Source organism: Lissotriton helveticus, chromosome 6 (assembly GCF_964261635.1).
Source record: "Lissotriton helveticus chromosome 6, aLisHel1.1, whole genome shotgun sequence".
NCBI lineage: Eukaryota > Metazoa > Chordata > Amphibia > Caudata > Salamandridae > Lissotriton > Lissotriton helveticus.
The window spans coordinates 1,010,850,807-1,010,871,457 of record NC_136067.1 but is presented as its reverse complement, the minus strand read 5'-3'; positions in this window follow the sequence as shown (position 1 = coordinate 1,010,871,457).

Here is a 20,651-nt window from a genome sequence, read left to right as displayed (position 1 = left end):
TCCTTGTAATTCACCAATTATGGGAGTTAAAAAGTCTAACGGAACATTTAGAATCGTACAAGATTTGAGAAAGGTTAATCAAATTGTCGTTCCATGTTGTCCTGTGGTTCCAAATCCAGCAGTAATTCTATTCCAGATTCCACATGATGCTGAATGGTATACAGTCATTGACCTTTGCAATGCATTCTTTACTGTTCCATTACATCCAGACAGTTATGAAATCTTTGCTTTCAGATTCCAAGGTAAGACCCTCGGATGGTCAAGAATCCCTCAGGGCTATACAGAAAGTCCTTCAATCTTTAATGAATTGTTAAAAAGATCATTGGAAGACCTAGACTTACCTGGTAGGTCTACGCTAGTGCAGTATATTGATGATTTATTAATAGCTGCAAAGACAAGAGAAAATTGTGTAACAGACACAATAATTCTGTTAAATCGCCTTGCAGAAGAAGGACATAAAGTGTCCCCAGCAAAACTACAGTTTTGCAAACAAGAAGTAAAATATCTTGGTCACAGAATTGCAAAGGGAAAAAGACAAGTAACAATAGAGAGAATAAAAATGATTCAAGCAATGTTACCACCAAGAACACAAAGACAGGTCAGAATGTTCTTGGGAATGGTTGGTTACTGTCGACAATGGATAAGTGGATTTTCAGTAATTGCAAAACCACTACAAAGACTGACAAAGTCAGATGTAAAAGATCCAATTATTCTCAATGATGCTGAAATGGATTCTTTTGAGAACCTGAAAAAGAGCTTATGTCAAGCTCCTGCTTTAGGTATGCCAAATTATGAGAAAGATTTCGAACTGTATTGCAGTGAGAGAGAAGGATGTGCATTATCTGTGTTAATTCAGAGACATTGAAATTTAAAGAAACCTATTGCATACTTCTCTGCAGTTCTTGATCCAATTGCAAAAGCATTACCAGGTTGTTTGAAAGCAGTTGCAGCTACAAGTATCAGCCTCGAACAAAGTGAGGGGATCATTATGGGATTTCCTGTGAAAGTTTTTGTGCCTCATTCAGTTGAAATATTGCTGACCAGAGGTAAGACTCAACATTTAACAAGTAGCAGATTGACAAAGTATGAGAAAATCATACTAGGAGCAGATAATGTTTCGATTTCAAGATGTTTAAATCTGAATCCTTCTACATTACTGCCTGATTCTGAAATTGTTGATGACATTGAAACAGAACATGAATGTTTAGATGTCATGGAATTCTGCACTAAACCAAGAAAAGACATCAAAGACAGACCTTTGTCTGAATCGGATTTTGTCTACTTTGTAGATGGCTCATGCTTAAGATCCGAAGGAGGTGTCTTAAAAGCTTCATATTCAGTTTGTACAGTCGTAGATGTTGAAGAAGCATCATGTCTTGAAGGAGTTCGTTCAGCACAAGTGGCTGAATTAATTGCTTTAATTCGTGCATGTGAAATATCAAAGGATATAAGAGTTACCATCATTACTGATAGTCAGTATGGGTACGGAGTTGTGCATGATTATGGACAACTCTGGTCACAGAGAGGATACATGACATCAGCAGGATCACCAATTAAAAATGCAGTTTTCATTAGGAGATTAATTGAAGCAATACAGTTACCAAAAGAAATCGCCATTGTTAAGTGTGCAGCGCACACTAGAGGAACTGATTATATTTCCAAGGGAAATGCCTTCGCAGATGAAACAGCTAAATACTGCGCAAGGAAAAATTATTCATACAATCGGGAGAGGAGTAAAGAAACTGATTCAAATTCATTAATGCTAACAACTGTTGTAGAAACATGGCATGAGATTAGAGATTTACAAAATGAAGCAGAAGATGAAGAAAAAGACCTGTGGTTAAGATCAGATTGTAGACCACGTGAAGAAGATGGAGTGTGGGTTTACAAAGATGGCAGAGTAGTCTTACCAAATTGTTTGATTGCTGACATGGCCAGATTATATCATGGTCCAGCACATCTGGGAAGAGATTCTATGGTTAGACTTTTCAGAGAAACATGGTTCAATACCAAGTTTAGAACTATTGCAGAATCTTTTTGTCAAAGGTGTTTGTCATGCCAACAAATGAATCCAAACAGAAAATCAGTGGTGGGGACAGGAATATTTGGTCGAGAGGGTGGTCCCTTTACCAGGTTACAAATGGATTTCATTGAAATGCCATTACACAATTGTTTGAAATATGTGCTTGTAATTGTGTGCTTATTTTCAAGATGGGTAGAGGCTTTCCCTACACGACATTGTGATTCAATTACAGTGGCAAAACTAATGCTCAGAGAAATCATCCCAAGGTACGGTTTTCCAGTCACTATTGAGAGTGATGGAGGAAGCCATTTTGATAACAAACTGATGAAGTTAATTTGCGAAGCTTTGAGCATTGAGCAGAAAATACACTGTGCATACAGACCAGAGGCATCAGGAGTAGTAGAACAAATAAATGGAACAATTAAAAACAGAATTGGAAAAATGTGTCTTGAAACAGGTGTAAAGTGGACTGATGCTCTTCCACTTGTTTTGATGTCATTAAGAAGTACACCAGACAAAAAGACAGGTTTGAGTCCTCATGAAATTTTAATGGGAAGAGTTATGAGGCAAGCTTTTGTACCTGTAGGTAAACTGTTGAGCATAAATGACAGTGCTATTTTGGATTACTGTGAAAGGTTATCTGATATGGTAACTTCTGTGTCTAATCAGGTGGGAACTGAAGCTCAATCAGATGAAAAAGTTTTGACACATGATCTGAGACCTGGCGATTGGGTCAGAACGAAAGTACATCGGAGAAGGAATTGTCTAGCTCCTAGATGGCAGAAACCTAGGCAGATAATTTTGATCACTACTAATGCTGTAAAGTGCAGAGGATTGAAACGCTGGATTCATCCTAGTCATACTATTCCAGTACCAACTCCTGAGAGTTCTGATGTTGAAAGTGATACCACAGATGATTCTGATTCTGAAGCAGAAGGCGAAACAGAAGGCGAAATAATTCCAGATTCTGAAGATCGACAAGAAAGTCGACATCTGGGAACTGTGCCAGTGAATGGAAATTTGACAAGAAAAGACTTAGAAATCATTGAAATAGATTCTGAAGGTGAAGCGAATCTGTTAAAAGGAGAGATAACTGAGGATTCGGTTGTCTCTATTGAAGACAAAGAAGCAGAACAAAAAGAAGTTTCAGACCAGGAAAGTATCGAAAGGCAGAGAACAAACTCTGAAGTAAGGAACAGAAATCCGAAATCTGGGAAGTTGGGGGTAATTGAGGAAGAGGAGGAAGACGAATTACCGAGTACCAGTGATGGAAGACAAAGTGAAGTTCCTGAAGGAGTGAAATTGCCGAATAGAGAAGTTCCTGAGTCAATTGAAATTTCAGACTACGAAACTGAAGAAAGTGACGTGGAAGGTGAAAGTGAAAACAGAAAGAAAAGGACTTGGAAGTCAGAATCAAATAATTCTGAACCAAAGAAGAAGTACGTGAGAAAAGCAGACTACTGGCCAGGTGGAAGATTGAGAGTCAGATTGATCAAGAAGCCAAAAGAACAAGTTGAAGAAATCAGTAGTCAAAAGAGTCCTGGAAAAGAAGTTGGAGTTGGAAGAAAAATTGAAGTGATATCGAGAAAAGGGAAGAGAATAATAAGACCAAACCAAAAATACAAGTCTCCTGAGTGGACTTACTTAGTAATTCCACCTGTTATTGACATATATGATAGTAGTGAAGAAGAAAACGAAATCCAAGAAATTAGTGACAATGATTGAAGTACAGAAATATTAAATTGGCAAAAGGCTGAAGAAAATTTGTTAGTTGACACAAGGTCGAAGAAAAACTGTTTAGTTGAAGAAAACTTATGTATGACATAAGGTCGAAGAAATCTTGTCTAGGGTTTTAAAAAAAAAAAAAAAAAAAAAAAAAAATATTTTAAAAGGGGGGTGTAAATATAAATTTAGAATTTTAAAATTTATTTTTATTTTTTGAGGCTAAAATTAACCAAGAATGCCTTATGTTAAGGAGAGCACTTCAAAGTGTTCTGTTTTTAAAAGATGCTGTAAGATGACTCTGGTGTGTCTGCTCATTTTAATTCTGCTCTGGTTGGTTCTAGCTGTGATTATCCCTTTGGAGATGAATAGAGAATTACACAAAGTTAACAAAACAAGCAAAGCTCTGGTTAGCCAAACTAAACATAGCGCGTCTGCAAAAGTTATTGATCATCAGCCTAACATTCATCAAGATAAATCAATTGGTGATTTCTCAAGTAATACATTCACAAAGCTATTGAGTGAATATGTTAAGGTAATGGATGCAAAGGACTGCTACGTCTGCGTTAAGTTACCTGCTTCTGTTTCTGAGGGAGTAACATATAATATGCTTCCTCTCACTTATGCTGTAACATGTAGTGTATTAACTAGTTTATTTTATCAAACTGGACGTTTAGAATATTACTATTCAAATTATGATGACATTTTTGCAAATATTAAGATTGATAATGCTTTAAATAAGCATAAGAAAGCAAAACAAATGAGAGAATTTTTCCTTGTTACTAACGAACTTACTTATGAGTATGCTTATAAAAATAATTTAACTTGCAAATTAAGTGCTGAAGGAAAGAAATTTTTGAACATGGTTGAAGAGAGAAGAGCAATTTATAAGAGGAATGAATTAGTCAAGCAGACTAAGTCAAGTTTCTGGCAGAAAGAGGATGAGAAGTTAAATGGCAAAATGCTTGAAAATATTGCAATTCACATAGACAAACCAGTTAGTGGAAAACTTTGCATTAGAAGAGATAATACACTTTTTGATAATTACTTTGTAGGTGCAAGTAACTGTGAAGATACTTATCAGATTTTGGGAGGTTGGGGATTTAAAGGTGGAAAAGATCCTATCTTTCCTGGGATTTATTTTGTTTGTGGTGACAAAGCCTACTACAACCTTCCAGATCATTGGTATGGAACTTGTTATGTGGGAATTGTTTTTCCTAAAGTGTTTCATGTTGACAGAGATTCAGAAGGATTGTTTAAAATTCATAATTATGTAAATAGAGTTAAAAGAGAAACTTTTACTGAAGTTCTGGGAGATATTTTTCAAGCTGTAATACCTTTTGTTGGTATAACCCTAAATGCAGGGAGAATCAGAAAATTGTCCACTATAGTTGATAGATTATCAACTGACACAGCTGATGGGTTTCAATTAGTGAATGTTGAAGTTATTGCAATTAGATCCATGGTAATTCAAGACCGCCTTGCTTTAGACATACTCCTAGCAAAAGAGGGAGGAGTCTGTGGCATTTTACATGTACAACATTGTTGTACATATATACCTGACGAAAGTAAGAATATTGAAATGTATATTAAGAATATTACACAAATGCATTCAGAGATAATTCCTTTAGAAGAAGATGATTTTACAGGGAAACTTTCAAAAAGGTTTCAAGCAATTAAAAACTGGTTTCATGATATCGGAAGTTCAATTCTTGGCAAGATTCTGGCACCTTTGATTATAATAGTATTCATTTTTATTTTGACCAAAATAGGTTGTTTGTTACATAAAAGAAAGAAACAGTTGAAAGAAAAGAAAAGAATCTATAAACTCAGAAAAGAAGAAGAAAGAGAGATCGAATTACAGGAGTTACATAGAGAGCGTTATGCTAATTCCAAAGATTATGCAGAAACAGACTTTTAGGTTTACTGATACAAATGAATTTGAATCGATTTCTTAGAAATTTAAATTATCAAAATTTTGAGTGCTGGTGTGGTGATTTGTTAATCACCAGATGAGGGAGTTGATGGAGCGAGATAGAAAACAAAATTTTGTTTAAACTCGTGAAGTCACATTTCCATAACATGAATAATAATATTAATGATTTGTGATTTGTCGTGCTAATACAACTTAGATTAAACTTTACACATGGGGGGACTAACATGTGTGCTCATAAACGTGCATAATTGTTGCATCTTTTTGTTAGTGCAAAATAATAAAATAATTTATTGTTTTCGTTTTTGTCATTACTAACTGCTGCAAACTTAAAAGAAGCATGTGCTTGTTTTGCTTTTCCTTGTCTGTGTGATGTCATTTCTACTATTCTAGGTGCATATAAGTCTCATGGAATAACGGAGACTGGTAGATTTAAACGCTGCTTTATTTGTTTGCATTGGCTAGGTAACATTTTGATTAATCGGGTGGGTTAATTAATTAGTAAATCTTGGGGTGGATACAGAATCTACATTATTTCTTACATTAATACTTTTCTTGTGTTTGTTTTATACTAGAAAACATAAGTTGTCTACTTTTGGGCCTAGTCTGCCCGAGCTACAAAATGCTGAATTTTACTTCTGCAAAAGTGTTGAGACGCCCATTCTGAAATAAATTGTTCGTCAAAAGCTGCGTTCACAAAGCAAAAACTGACGTGCTATCATCATTCTGTCGGACATGGCCAAGGTCGAAAAAGAACATTTTGTCAGTCCTTAACTTGGCATCCGCGGAAGTCAATTGGAAGTCAATGGACGCTGCGAGAACGACTTTATACAAATGTTGCAATCCTAGGAAGCTCCTGGTTGCACTCGGAAGGGACAATGGTCTCTAAGAAAAGTGACTTAATGGAAGTTTTGAAAAGTGGGTGACATGTCACTTGTCACTCTCAGCCAATGGGACGTCGAAGATTTCTGAAAACTTTCCTTTGCGTAGTTTAGTTAGCGTAGAAAGGTATAAAAAGTCATGCCCCTAGGGATGGGCTGGCTGCTGCTTTCTGACTTTCCGATGAGGGTGAAGTGCTGTCGGACTTTGCGTGGAGCACGTAAGAATCCTCAAAGAACTTTACTTTAATTTCTATCTATTTAGCTCAGTTAGGGAATTAGGTTTTAGAAATGCTAAACTTTATATATTCACTTTAATTTTGATTCACTTGCTTAAATTGTATTTTACTTACGTTTCTTTACAATCATGCTTGCTTTATTGCTAATAAAATTCATTTATAAAACTATCAACTTATATACCATAATTTAGTAAATAAAATCTTACTTTTGACAAACAAGCTGGTCTTGGTTATTCAGGAGTGTAGGTTACTATTAGCTAGATCACGTCGCCAATGGTGGTCGTTTAAATGGTTAAGTTTTATTCTAATGACAATATTCTTTCCGCAGATGTATAAAAATGTATATAGTTTGTAGATAATGTGTATATAGATTTAATCTGACCACCTGATTCAGTAGGCCCAAAATATGTCAGGTTTATAAATGGGTCCAAATTTTAGTATAGAATTTTGTTTATAGGTTATGAAGTTGGGTAGCGTTGTTTATGATATATTTTCTATAGGCCGCTGGATCACTAGCAAGCTGGATTCCGAACCTTGGGTGGATTTTATAAGTGGTTTTGACAACCTGGGCTTGTGATCCACTCTTTTGCCTAGGTTATTTGAATTATTGTATACCAGCTTCAAAAGGGGGAAGAGGGCGGCCCAAGGGTGGCCTAACTGTTTGGGTTAGACAGGATTTGCACATTAAGATAAAAATCCTAGACGTAGGGAACATTGATCTACAAGCACTAAGAATCTCTGTTGCTAAGGGCCAACCAATAGATTTGTACAATGTTTATGTGAGAGGAGACAAAGTAACAAGTCTATCCACTATCGAGTTGTTGTCTGATGCCATGGAGGCCAATTCCCAGGAAAATGTAAAGATAATTGTTGGGGATCTAAACAGGACTTTTGAACCCTTGGACTGTACAAATGACCTTATGGAGAGTGAAGAGGATAATCTCTGGGGAGTACCATCTCTAAACCTACAACCTGTGAAGCGATGGACAAAAGAGATTTTATTGCTAAATGGAATTTGTTTGGAACATGGCCTAAGAGCTCTTAATGGCAGGACACCTGGTGACAAGGAGGGCAGCTACACTTTTGACAATGGTATTAATAGGAGCCGAATTGACTATATATTGTGTGGTCTCCAGCTGTGGAATGGGGTTGTCGACATGGCTGTTAGGCCCCGGGTTGAAAGTGACCACAACCCTCTATGTGTGTCCCACAGGTGGTGGAATACCGGTTTAGGAAACCCTATTGAGACACATGATGAAACCCCTCTTTTAAGTAACGATGAGCGAAGGTTAAAATGGTCCAAGGTATTAGCAAATGAGGCCACCATGACATACATTACCAATGAGGTTGATCGTGCAATTTCCGCGATTGAAGCAGCAGTCCCAGTGGTTCCAGGGGACAACGGTATCACTGAAATCCACAATAAGTTATTCTCCCTTCTGAGACCATGTTTTTTTAATAAGAAAACAAAAGGGAAGAAAACTAAGGAAGTGGGCAGGTGGTTTGATAACCACTGTAGAACAGCACGTCTTGACCTGGGGCATGCCATTAGAAACAGGGACCGTGCTGCAGTGATAAAGAATAGGAAACTTTACAAATTAGCAATCTATCGTGCCAAAAAGAAATGGGACGAAGACCATTGGGCCCAATTAAAAGAAGCCTCTGATAATAAAGACTCCATGTTATTCTGGAAAATTATCAAGTGGGGTAGTGGTGCGGGCCCAGCAAAACCTGATAACAATGTACCAGTGGAAGCCTGGGTCGATTACTTCGGGCCACAGTACGCGGAAAGCAATAAACCTGTGGCAGCTGACAATATAATACCGGTTTATGCAACCGAAGATCTATTCTCCCTTAGAGAAGCAGAAATTGCCATCTGTTCTGCGAAATGTGGGAGGGCGCCAGGTCCAGATGGTATCCCCCCTGATATTTTCAAACATGATGTGACTAAATGGGCGAGATACACCCTCCTTGTAGCAAATGCCCTAGCAAAGGGGGCAGTGGTCCCAGACATTTGGAAGGGTGCAACCATTATCCCCATTCACAAGAAGGGTGATCGCTCATTGCCTGCTAATTACAGGCCTATAAGTTTAATAGCCACCATGCAGAAAATTGTTGGGAGAATGGTAACAAACCAGCTAATGGACTGGGTAGAAGATAATAGCGCCCTCTCCCCATACCAAGCGGGATTTAGGCGAGCAACCAGTACCATTGACCAGGTCTTCCGCCTCACCATATTGCGGTGGAAGACCGTCGAACTGGGAAGGGGCAGCCTGTACGTCGCGTTCGTCGACCTGCGGGCGGCGTTCGATCTAGTCCCCCGGTACAAGCTATGGTCGGTTCTCCAAAAACTGGGGATCCCTGCAGATCTGCTAACATTAATCATGCGACTGCATGAATCCAACTTTGCTAGAGTCCAGTGGGGAGGAAGTAGGGAGATAACATTGGACTTCCCTGTGGAAAGGGGTGTTAGGCAAGGCTGTTCCATGGCCCCTCTACTTTTCTCGCTATTCATTAACGGGATAGTCGAGAGAATGTTGAGGGCTAGTGTAGATGCCCCGTCGTTAGTGGACACCAGGGTTCCGATCCTGATGTTCGCCGACGATACTCTTATTTTGTCTAAGACCCCCATGGGGCTGCAACGTGCATTAAGCATTTTTGATGCTTTTTGCTTGGAGCACGGGCTAGAGGTAAATGTAGGAAAAACCAAACTAATGGCCTTTTCTGCAGGACGCAGGAGCTATCCTAAGATAACCCTAAATAACAGCAGGCTTGATATAGTTAATGAATTCACGTACTTGGGAGTGCAGATCGCGGGGGGGACTGGCTGGACGCATCATGTGAATAAAGTAGTCCTAAAGCACCAGCAGCTTTCAGGTGCCCTAAGGGGGGAACACCGTAAATCAAAAACAAAACCTATAAAACCCGCAATGACAGTGTACGATGCGAAGGTTTTGGGTGCCACTTTATATGGCGCGGAACTATGGGCTTGGAATAGTCTGGTGGCTCTTCAGACTTCCGAGAACAAGTTCATGCTAGGGATTACTGGACTCCCACAGAGCACCCCCCTAATCCCATTGTTCTTGGAGCTAGGTAGACGTACGATTGTCGACAGAGCACGATTGCGACCAGTTCTTTACTGGAGACGCCTCTGGACGACTCCAGAAATAAGACAGTACGCAGAGGGCTTTCTGTGGATAATTAGGGAAGATATCTTTCATAAGATAAAATGGTTAAAACATCTGAAGACCATGCTGGTAAATCTAGGGTTTTCGAATCTTTGGAACAACCCCGTGGGAGAAATCTTCCCTAGTAAAGAAGCCCTCAAAGAGCAATATTGGGATTGGGTGGGCGGCAAGATGCTGAACGACACCAGGGCAGATTCTATGTCTGGTCGTTTCCTGGAGACTAAAATTTTTCCTGTCCTAGAAAATTACTGGGCCAATATCACGGTACCCATGGACAGGAAACTTGTCTTTCAGTTAAGGTCAGGATCTATCCCCCTTAAGAAACTGACATCTGGCTGGCACAGACCCACTAACAACCTATGTCCTGCTTGTGAAAATGCCGAGGAGAGCATAGGCCATTTTCTCTTCGCATGTCAAGCCTATGCAAATCCGCGGAGAAAATGGCTCTCGTCGGTATGTAAAAACCTGGGGACACGAGATAGTACAGTGGCCTTAAGAATTTTATGTACAACAAACCAGGAATCGATAGTCATGGGGGTAGCCAAATACATGGGTTGGGCTTGGGCGATAAGACGACGGTCTTTGGGGGGTAGCAGGTAACCAGGGATTCCCTTTTTAATAACTTTTATGTAATTGGTATACTTCGATTTATGCGTAATGTAGTATGAGCTGCACTGTGTTTAATGAATTTTTAACTCTGTGACTATGTATTTGTGTAACTGTTTTTGATTTTATGTGCTTTTATGAGAATTGTCTCGAATAAAGCTTATACATACACACATACGCTTAACCAGCATAAGGCTATGTCATTTAGAAAATCGTCGTATTGGACGTCAGGAGTGGTGACTGTGGTGTATAGGGCACTATAGTGGGATACAAAGGCATCCAACAAGTCGTCCGAGTCTCTGACAGTATGCCCTTGGCCATTGACCACTTCAAGGACAGTATTGTCCACTCGCGGCGGGCCCGTCAATATAGCCAGTACCTTGCCGGGTCTATCGCCCTCACAATTTTTCCTCGCCTGCCAATATTTATTCCTGAACCTAGTCTCCCTGTTCGCTTCTTCCTCATAGTGTGTGAGCTTGTCCCTGAATTCAGCGTGTACAGCAGTGTGATCGCCCTCCACCATTCTCGTCTCCAAAGCCCTCAACTCAGCCTCAAGCTTCCGAATTGTACGCTGTATGTCACGCAACACCCCAAAGCTCTTAGACATGCAGTGGCCCCTAATTGTGACCTTGAATGCCTCCCAGATAGTCTCGACGGATGCAACAGAGCCCTTGTTCCGAGGGAAGAAAGCAGCGATCTCATCCCCCAGTTCAATTCGGAAAACCTCATCCAGCAAGGCCGTCGGTTGCAGCCGCCAACGCATCCGAGGGTAATCCCAGCCCGGTAGTAAAACCGACAGCAGCACCGGGCTGTGATCTGAATAGGTTCGCGGGAGGTGAGTCACCGCGTTCACCCCAGGCATTGTTTCACGAGTCAAAAAGAAGTAATCAAGGCGTGCCCAGGTGCCAGTCTGAGAAGTGAAGTGTGTGCCCTCCATGCGGCCAGGGTGCAGCTGTCGCCAGGCATCCAGTAGACTGCCCTCTGAGAGCACCCCTTCTAACGCCTCTCGTGATCTGGGTTTGTAAATTGCTACACCATCAGCCCTATCTAAGTGTGCAGTCAGCGCCATGTTGAAGTCACCTCCCCATATGATGTGGCGGGAACCAACGCCCATGATCTTACCCCATAGTACGGTAAAGAAACAGGGCACGTCAACATTCGGGGCATAGCAGTTAACCAACGTGACCGTGTCGCGGCCTAACCGCCCCCAGAGTATTACATAGCGGCCTTCCTTGTCCGCCAATTCTCCACATATCTGAAAGGGGACATTTCGTTTAACCAGGATGACAACCCCCCTAGCATATGAGGAGTAGGACGAGAATGATCGAGCAGCAGCCCATTTACAACCAAAGGTAGAACGCCCCTGTGGCTTCAAGTGCGTTTCCTGTAGCATAGCAATCTGTATTTGTTGGCGATCTAAATATGCAATTACATTTCTACATTTTTTAGCATCATTGAGCCCTCGGACGTTCCAGGACAAGCAGTGTAAAGGTACAGTAGTTCCAGAGTTAGCCATTATACAGACAGGGCCTAACTAAAACACTGCGCAATCTCAGATTCCCAAATTGCAACATCATAGGTACAAAAGCACAGAGCACCGGTAACAGCCACCTGAATGTCGCCTTCAACAAACCAACCATCCCCGAACGAATCTCCACCCCCCACCCACCACTGCATCCCAATCATGCCAGTAGCCATTCCGATCCACACCCGCCCACCACCCACTTCCCAGAAATTCCCACAAATTGAATTGAACATCGGGGTACTCCCGTAGGGGGAACATCAGCATAGTCACACAGCCACCCACGTTCCCAGACGCCTCACAATCGAAACCATCCATGGTTGAGGCTGGGACAGTGGGGGCAGTTCCTACATATCTGAAACCGCCTGGGGTCTCGGTCTCACTCAGCCCTCAGGCCCTATAACTGCAGCAAAGATCGCAACAATTAATAGTTAGTGATAGTAAGGCAGGTAGTAGACAGATACTTATGGGGATGACAGTGTCCGTCAGTCTTCATGAACTGCCAGGGGCATGTCCTCCTCGGGTATCTCACGATCTTCCCGCCGTTCCCTCTGCGCTCTGAGATGGTGTTTCAGGAAATCTTCAGCCTTATTCGGATCCGTGAAGAATCGTTGCCTACCCTGGAGTGTCACCCTTAGCCTGGCCGGATATAGCAATGCATAGTCTATCTGAGCCTCTCTCAATTTTTTCTTGACTGCCAGAAACTTTCGTCTTTCCTCCTGCACAATGGGGGTAAAATCAGGATATAGAGAGAAAGCAACTCCATTGTAGTGCAGGGTGCCTTTGGATCTGGCAGCCCTTAAGGCGACATCCCGGTCACGGTAGTTCAATAGTCGGGCTATGATAGGCCTGGGCGGGAGGGCCAGGCTGCGGCATAGGTGCCTGGGATCTGTGCGCCCTTTCCACAATAAACTCAGAAGAGAAGGCATCTTCCCCTATGGACGCCCGGAGGAGGGACTCGATGTATAATTCCATTCTCCCAGTAGCCGTGGATTCCGGAATGCCCGTGACGCGGATGTTGTTGCGTCGGCTACGGGCTTCCAATTCCTCATTCTTGGCCGCTATGACCCTAAGCAGGCCATCCATGCGAGCAATTTGGGAGGTGTGGGTAGCAGTGAGGTCATCGGCGTCCGATATACGTTGTTCCGTTGCGGCCAACCTCTCCTCATGCTGGTCAACTTTATGGACTAGTGCGTCCAACCTAGATGAAATACCGTCCACCTTCTCCACCACAGTGGCAAATCCTTGGCGCATTTCTTGGAACAGGTTTTGTAGATCTGACGCGCTCGTGGGGGAGGGCGCAGCAGCAGAGCTAGCGCCGCTAGTCCCAGGGCCCCCCCCAATCGACTTTGAGCCCTTCTTGGCGCTCTCAAAGCTGAGCTTCGCTTGACGGTGCTCTTGGCGCACCATCGTGCCCCTGCGCCGCACGTGAGCCACCGGCGTGGGGTCCGACAGGGCAAGAACCGGTCACTACGCGAGCAAGGATAGAAGTGAGGGTCGTCCCCCGTGGCCCCCGCAGCAGGCAGCGTGGTATGGCAGGGATGCAGGGGAACCACAAAGTACGCAGCACCCGCCCGTTCCACACGGGCTGGAGAATCGCAGGTCAGCCTATGGACACCCAGGGCCCCCCGCAGAGTGCACCCGCGGTGCAGAAAGTCAGCCGGTCAATCCGAGCAGGCCGGAGGGGTAGACCAGTCCACTGCGCCTGCCGGGCCCCGCCGACTCGTAACAAAGGTAGGGCAGGCCGTCCACTGGATGGACGTCTACAATCGCTAATCAAGCCCACCGCACACTAGCAGCCGCGGCAGGGCACTGCCCAGGGTGTGATCCGGTACTCACTGCGTGGGTCTGGACGCCAAATGGATGTGGGCAGCTCCGACGGTGCAGGTCTCCCCTGCACCCCCATGCACGGCCTGTAGCAAGTGGCCGCTCCCCTCCGTCAATAGCAGTGTCACTGTGGTGTCAGCCAGCACCCACCGCTAGTCCACAGGCAGGGGGGTGTGTGAGGCCCTGTGAGATCGACCGCCGCAGTCGAGGTCCGTGCTGCACAGCCCAGTACTGGTAAACAGGGCGCGGCGGGATCCAGCAGTCAGTCACTTGCCTGGGGCCCTGTGCCTCGTGGTCCGCACCGGCCTCGCGTGAGCGCCGGAGGCCGACGCCTTCACTTCTGCGGGATCCGGGAATGCGCCGGTGTAAGTACCGGAGCGGTAATCTCGGCGATGGTAACTCCCAGCGGTCCCAAAGTCGGACCGAGTGCGGATGAGGCCAGTGGTTGTCGGTTCCGCTACTGCGGGGCTGCACAGGTCACCAGACGGCGAGGATCACTGCAGGATCAGTAGCGTAGGAGACGGGAGCCGCTCACTCAAGCGGCCATTCCGTTTGCGCGCCAAGCCACGCCCCCCATATACACTCTATACTTCGTTCTATTTCTACCTCCTATGTCCTTAGTCCCCACTCTCCAAATTCCTATTGCTTCTTTGAGATTTACGTCAGTTATTTTTCCTGTATTGAAAATTCTCCTGTTCTTCAGTTATGTCTTCTTATGCCAACTACCTGCTTTATCAAACCTTGTCATTTGCAGAAGACCCTTCTCTGTAGACATTAAATAGATTCCTATCCCTGTGAGTGCTTTCAGTTCTGCATGCTTCTAAAGGTTAGGAAAGTGGAAAGACCTTGTTCAACCTTTATTAGGCATTCGATCAAAAGAAAGTTTATTGTTGAGTGGTAAAGGAAAATCCACCTATTTCTGGAGGAGTTGTTGGATACCGTGGAGACTCCACATGTGGCATTTCTTTTACCAAACTATCCTTTTCCTGAAGTCATAGTGCCATATTTCTTTGATTCTACTCCTGATTTGGCACTTCCTCAAGGTATCACCAACCTCTAAATCATGCTGTAGGCTAGTGAAAGTTAGAACTAAGAAGTGTGTGTGAGGCCTTGATTCATCCTTTCCTTATTAATACTGACCAGGAAACTTCTAATAATCCTCTTCTGCATCCATCCTTTGCGTTGTCATTCACTATTTTTTTTACTCCCCATGCCATTGCCCTTCTCCACTTTCGTTTCCTACCCTATCTTTACCAATCTCTTGCTCTAACCTTCTCTCCACTATGTCTGTTCTCACTTCATCTTTTACTTGGCTGTTTCCCTCTTTCATTTCCCCCTCTCTCCTTGTACTTATCTATAATGATGTCCCTCCCCTCTCGCCTCTTTTCCTATCTTCTCTCGTCAATCATTTCTACCTCTTTCCTCTCCCCATCTCCGTTTGTCTCTACTCCCCACTCCGTCTCTTATTTTTCCTTTTGGCTCTGTATCTCTCTTTATCTCTCCTCTGCTCTTAAGTCTCCCTTGGTCTCAATATGGAGGGTTAATAAGATTTTTCACTACAATATTGTCAAAATCGAATTTTCATTTTTTTCCCCATTTTTAGTCATATTGTTCTTTAAATGTAGTTATTTCAGTCTTCAGTGTTTTTTCCGGATTTTTTTCACTCTCGGCTGTGTACAGCACTCTCCCCATTGCTCAAACGGATTAAGTGCAGCCTGTGTTGTCACGTTATTCCAATATCTTCATAACACTGAGACTTTCCAATACCTCTAAAAAGGAGCCAGAGATGAGTTACCAGAGATGAGCTGCACAAGTTGCCTCTCCTTCTAATGCTCAAACATAGCTGCTGCTTTGACTGGAGTAGAGTTTTCTTTTAAAGTGGTAGACATTTCCAACAAAGGTTTCATAGAGGGGGGGGGGGGTAGTTATGGTTCAAGCAGTTATGTCTGTAATGTATATCATCTTATTATGCGAACAATAGAAATACTGGCACAGTTACTATATATTGTTATGTTAACTATGTCATTATCAGCGTCCTGCTTTGCATGTACTATATTCACCTCAAAAACTATAAAACAGATGGTGTGGTAGTTTCCTTTACTACCACATAAGTATTTGTTGACATGAGAGTCGGTCTTGCGATCCTGGTATTTGAATTGTGACTTTCAAATAAAATTGATCTCCTTTACCTTGGAAGGATTGGTTCCCTTTAAATCCGACTATTAGTAGTAATGCGCATTCCGTGATCTAACTCAACGTGATGGGGCTCACTGCAGAATACAAAGTGGTCAGTGCTTAATATGAAAATAAATAAGAAGTGCTAGGGATACACATTGCTCCTGCCAGCGCTGACAATGACAACCCCTATCTATCACACTGTCACCAATGTGACAATTCTGAATATTCCAGGCCCCGGCTCAAATCTGTAAGAATGGCTTGGGTTGCAGGTATAAGTCATTCTAATGTAGGTAGAATTAATAAACAACTATTGTGCTCATATCTGAATTAGGCAGACAGCGCTACCCTGCAGCAGCCTTCCATAAGTTGCGGTGTTAACAATTGAGTGCAGTGTCGAGCACAGGAAACAATCGGCTCAAAATAAATACTAAAAGAGGGCCCACTGAATTTAAACATATTTCACAGATATTCATTAGACTTGGGGTGGTGGGGGGAACTAACGGGCTGTGGCCTACAAAGGGTAAGGGGCTCTACTGCGCTGCATGGCCGGCAGACTCCTACCTCCCTGTCCACACTGATCCTCCAGCTATAGCAATCACGAGCCACGTCAACAAAAAGAGTGTTGGAATATCATAAGAATTACACTTTCAATTTCAATCCAGTCTGTCACTTCACAGTTTGTAAACTAAGAATGTTGGAACTAGCCCCGCTCCCCAAACGCCCCCACCTGCGCCCCATACCTTTTTATCCGATCGTTGTTACCTGCTGTGAGGGACTAAAGATCACGTCCCCTGCCTAAGACTTATTAATTGTACTGCTCGAAAGCATCAGCACCTCTCCAAGGACTCAACCTCTTCTCCTGAGGCGTGGGATGGGAGGAGATGCTCCATGCTGTGTCTCCTCTGCCGGCCCATTATCATTCTGACCATGACAATGCAATGGCTGACTCTGTGTCCTGCTGAGAGTCACACTCGGGCTGTAGCAGCCTTTAAGGTGTTGCCCCAGCAGGAAAGTCGGCCCAGGTATGTGGGCCTGCTTTTCCACTTCTGAATCGCCTTGGGAATCGGGCCTAGATCCAGGGGGGGCAAGCGCCCCCTCTTGCCCCCCCCTGCGGACGCCCATGGTTCCGAGCGTCACAAGAATGCTACGCATCTTCAGCCCAACGAGGCCACAACAGGGCACCGCTGGGATCTCCAGCTACTCCGAGGTCCATATCTCCTCCGGTGTCTTTACTCTAAGTTTCCAACGGTGCACCGGCCCACGCCGTAAGCGTGGGCTGGATCACCCGCACTCTGGCCCACCTAACTGCTTACTTGAGGCCGGGGATTAGCCCCATCGAGTAGGCTGCAAAAAGATGATGCTGTAGTTCCTGTTACATCTTCACACAGAAGCACTGATTTATACTGACAAATTTGAAATGAGTCAGTCCAATTTGGAAAGAGTCACTAAATTTGAACATTCACTCAAATTTGAAAAGAGTCACTCTAATTTAAGAAAAGTGTCGCATCTTTCCATAAAATGTCTCAATTAAACAAACGTGTTGCATCAGTAACTAATATCAAGGTACATTAAAAGTGTTGCATCTACCAGTAAATTATCGCAAAGCCACAAAAACGTGTCGCATCTACACAAAAAGCATCGCACTATAACAAATGTCCCGCTTCACAATTGCAAATGCATGTTAACGTACGATGCGACACTTAAAATAAAAAAGCGTCACGCATGTACAGGATTAGATTAGCTAGCAATTGAAATAATAACGCATCGTAAAAAGCGTGTTGCAAATCATAAAAACGTGCAGCAACTCCGGCAGGAAGTGATGTCATCATTCTAGATTCTTCCAAACCAGGAAGTGCATGTTTCTATCACGTTCTGTTACTCTCTTTGGGTGTGTGCTTGGTGGAGGAGGTGTTTGAGAGAGTTCTGATTGAGAGTAGTGTTTCCCTGTGTTTTTTGTCAGTTTTTTGTGTCTTTTGCAGTTCTTTGGTCTGTCTATTGTTAGTCTTGTGTGTGCTATTTGTATTGTCTATTTAGGGGTGTTTGTCCATAGGGGTAGTTAGTGTTAGTGTTATTATAGGGGTTGGGTTTTTATTTCATTATACTCATTTTATTGTTAAGTTTCCTTTATAATCAGAATCCAGTTTAATTTAAAAAAACTTTACATTGATCACAATGACAGGCAGGTCAAAGAACCTGACAGACAGGGAGTTTGGTGGGCTCCTGTGGCTCATATTCCATTACCTCCCTAGAATGGTGAGCATGGGTGGGCGTGTCAGCCAAGGATACGCCACAGTTGAAAGGAGAGGAAGATGGTTACTGGTGCAGCAACATCTGGCACAATTATTCAAGGTGGAGCGGACAGTCCACCAAATAAAGCACCGCTGGCAGGACACCATCAGCCGCGAGGGTGATGTGCTGGACCATCTTGGCCTGGAAGTCGGTGGGACAACCGGTGAGTACATTTGTAATCTTACTCATGTTGTAATTCTCACTAATGTACAGATATGTAAAAGTTTGCTATGTTTAAAATTATACAAAAGATGTCTCAGATTTACAACAAACTAACGCAAGTCATGTTTCTGCGCCGTGCTGCGTTACTTTTGAAAGCACAGAGATGCAACATATTTACAAGAATATGTGGTGTGTCTGTGCATCCCCCTGCGCTGACGCACAAACTCCAGCCATGCTCTGGCGCAGGCACCCTTGCACCATGGTGCAAGGATGCCTGCGCCATGGGGAGATTGTTTTTGTGCAGGAAGGGCCAAAATCCAGCACATAAACTATTGCAAGACACTTTTTCCTCTTTCAATGCGTGCTGTAAAATGCAGCATGCATTGAAAGTGGAACAAACAAGGAGAAATAGAAACATGTATCATTGTGCCTCGCTACACCACCTCTAGGGTGGCGTAGCATTTACACCCATCTCCAGCTTTACCACTTTTCTGTAAATCTGTAGATGTGTCTCACTCCATAGGTGTTGCCTGGGAACATCCACAGCAACACCCATGAAACACCCGTTCCACGCACAGTGCTGCGTGTGAAGGGGCCGTATTTACAAGGAGAGAAAAAGTCACGCAGGGTGGGTTTTCCTCTCCTTGTAAATATGTAGGACTACCCTGCGCCACCAGAACATCACGAAAAGTGACGTAGTGGTGGCGCAGGGGGCTTGTTAATCGGCTCAAATGCCATTTTGTGTTGATAAATGTGTCCTGGTGCATTTTTTAAAATCTGAAGGGATGCACCATCACACATGCGACACACATTTACCTCCCTGGCCCACCACAATTGTGTAGCATTTTCTATGCTGCACCCTGGGGCTAAATTATTGTGCAATGTGTGTTAAATACTGTGATGTAATGGTGGGGCATTGGTGGACTTGTGTTTCAAATGCAACTTGGAAGACGCAATGCTGAAGGCCACGCTATGTCTAACATGTTGGACCACCCCTCACGCCTGCTGTAAGTACACACAGGGTTGTGATGTATCATGGATGTGAAGGGGCAGACTTACAATTATTGGCACATCCCTGCATATCAGCAGGGATGTACCACTTATCTAGCGCGGCTGCTCACCCACCATTGGTGCGCAGCATTTACAATGCAGCGCACCATGGATGAACAAATGCACTGATGTGTACTTTTTTGTTTCAATTTTCATTTTCAAATCTGTCTATTGGCTTTTTAATTTTATAAACAGTATAATGCACATAAATATCCTTCAGAAACATGAATGCGCGTACATTTCAACAGTCAATTATGCAATACGTATTATGTCTTTCATGGACTGCATTGTATTGTGTAAACATTCATGCAGGTGGCAGATGTGGGCGAGAGTATACGTGATGTAAAAGGCCCTGAGCGACCCAGCCACAGGTCAAGAAATAAGTTATATTTCTAAACAGTATACTCTTCACTTCACTAATTTAAACAAGTCCTCCCTGCTCCTCTCCTGCGTTGGTCCCGTGTCACCCGCCGCCTGCTGCTGCTTTGGCTTGTCCCTTAACCTCCCCATCGCCAGCTGCTGCGCCGTTGGCATTAATGTGCAGGATTGACATGCCCGTCTGTACATAGGGGCTCCCCACCAGTCCCCGTTTTGCTGGCTCAGTCACCAAGGGGAATCCACTCAGGGTAGGCCACCTCCGCCACTTGGTCAGCTCCGGTTGATTGCTGCGTGTCATTCCATCCGGTCCAGCACATTTGGTGCTATCCTGTGCTCCCCCACCGTTGTTCAAGGCCTCTTTGTAGGCACTCCTGTGTGCACGACTCGTGCCTTCTGCCCAGTCCGTGCCTGGCGCTGTACCAAGATGTCCCTCCCACTAGCTTCAAACTCAGTCCTGGAGTAGGGGAGCGTGGTGGTCCCTTGCAGCTCTGTACTTGTGTTGCATGTGGGTCAGCGCAGGTCAGAACTGTTCACAAGGCACTCTGTGAGGCCTGTCCAGATGGATTCGACAGCTGCTGCTCAAGCTATGCCTGTGCCTATTGGCTCCTCCATTGCTTAACTGGCTCTGGACCGCAATGCCCTCTGTATGTGGAGTC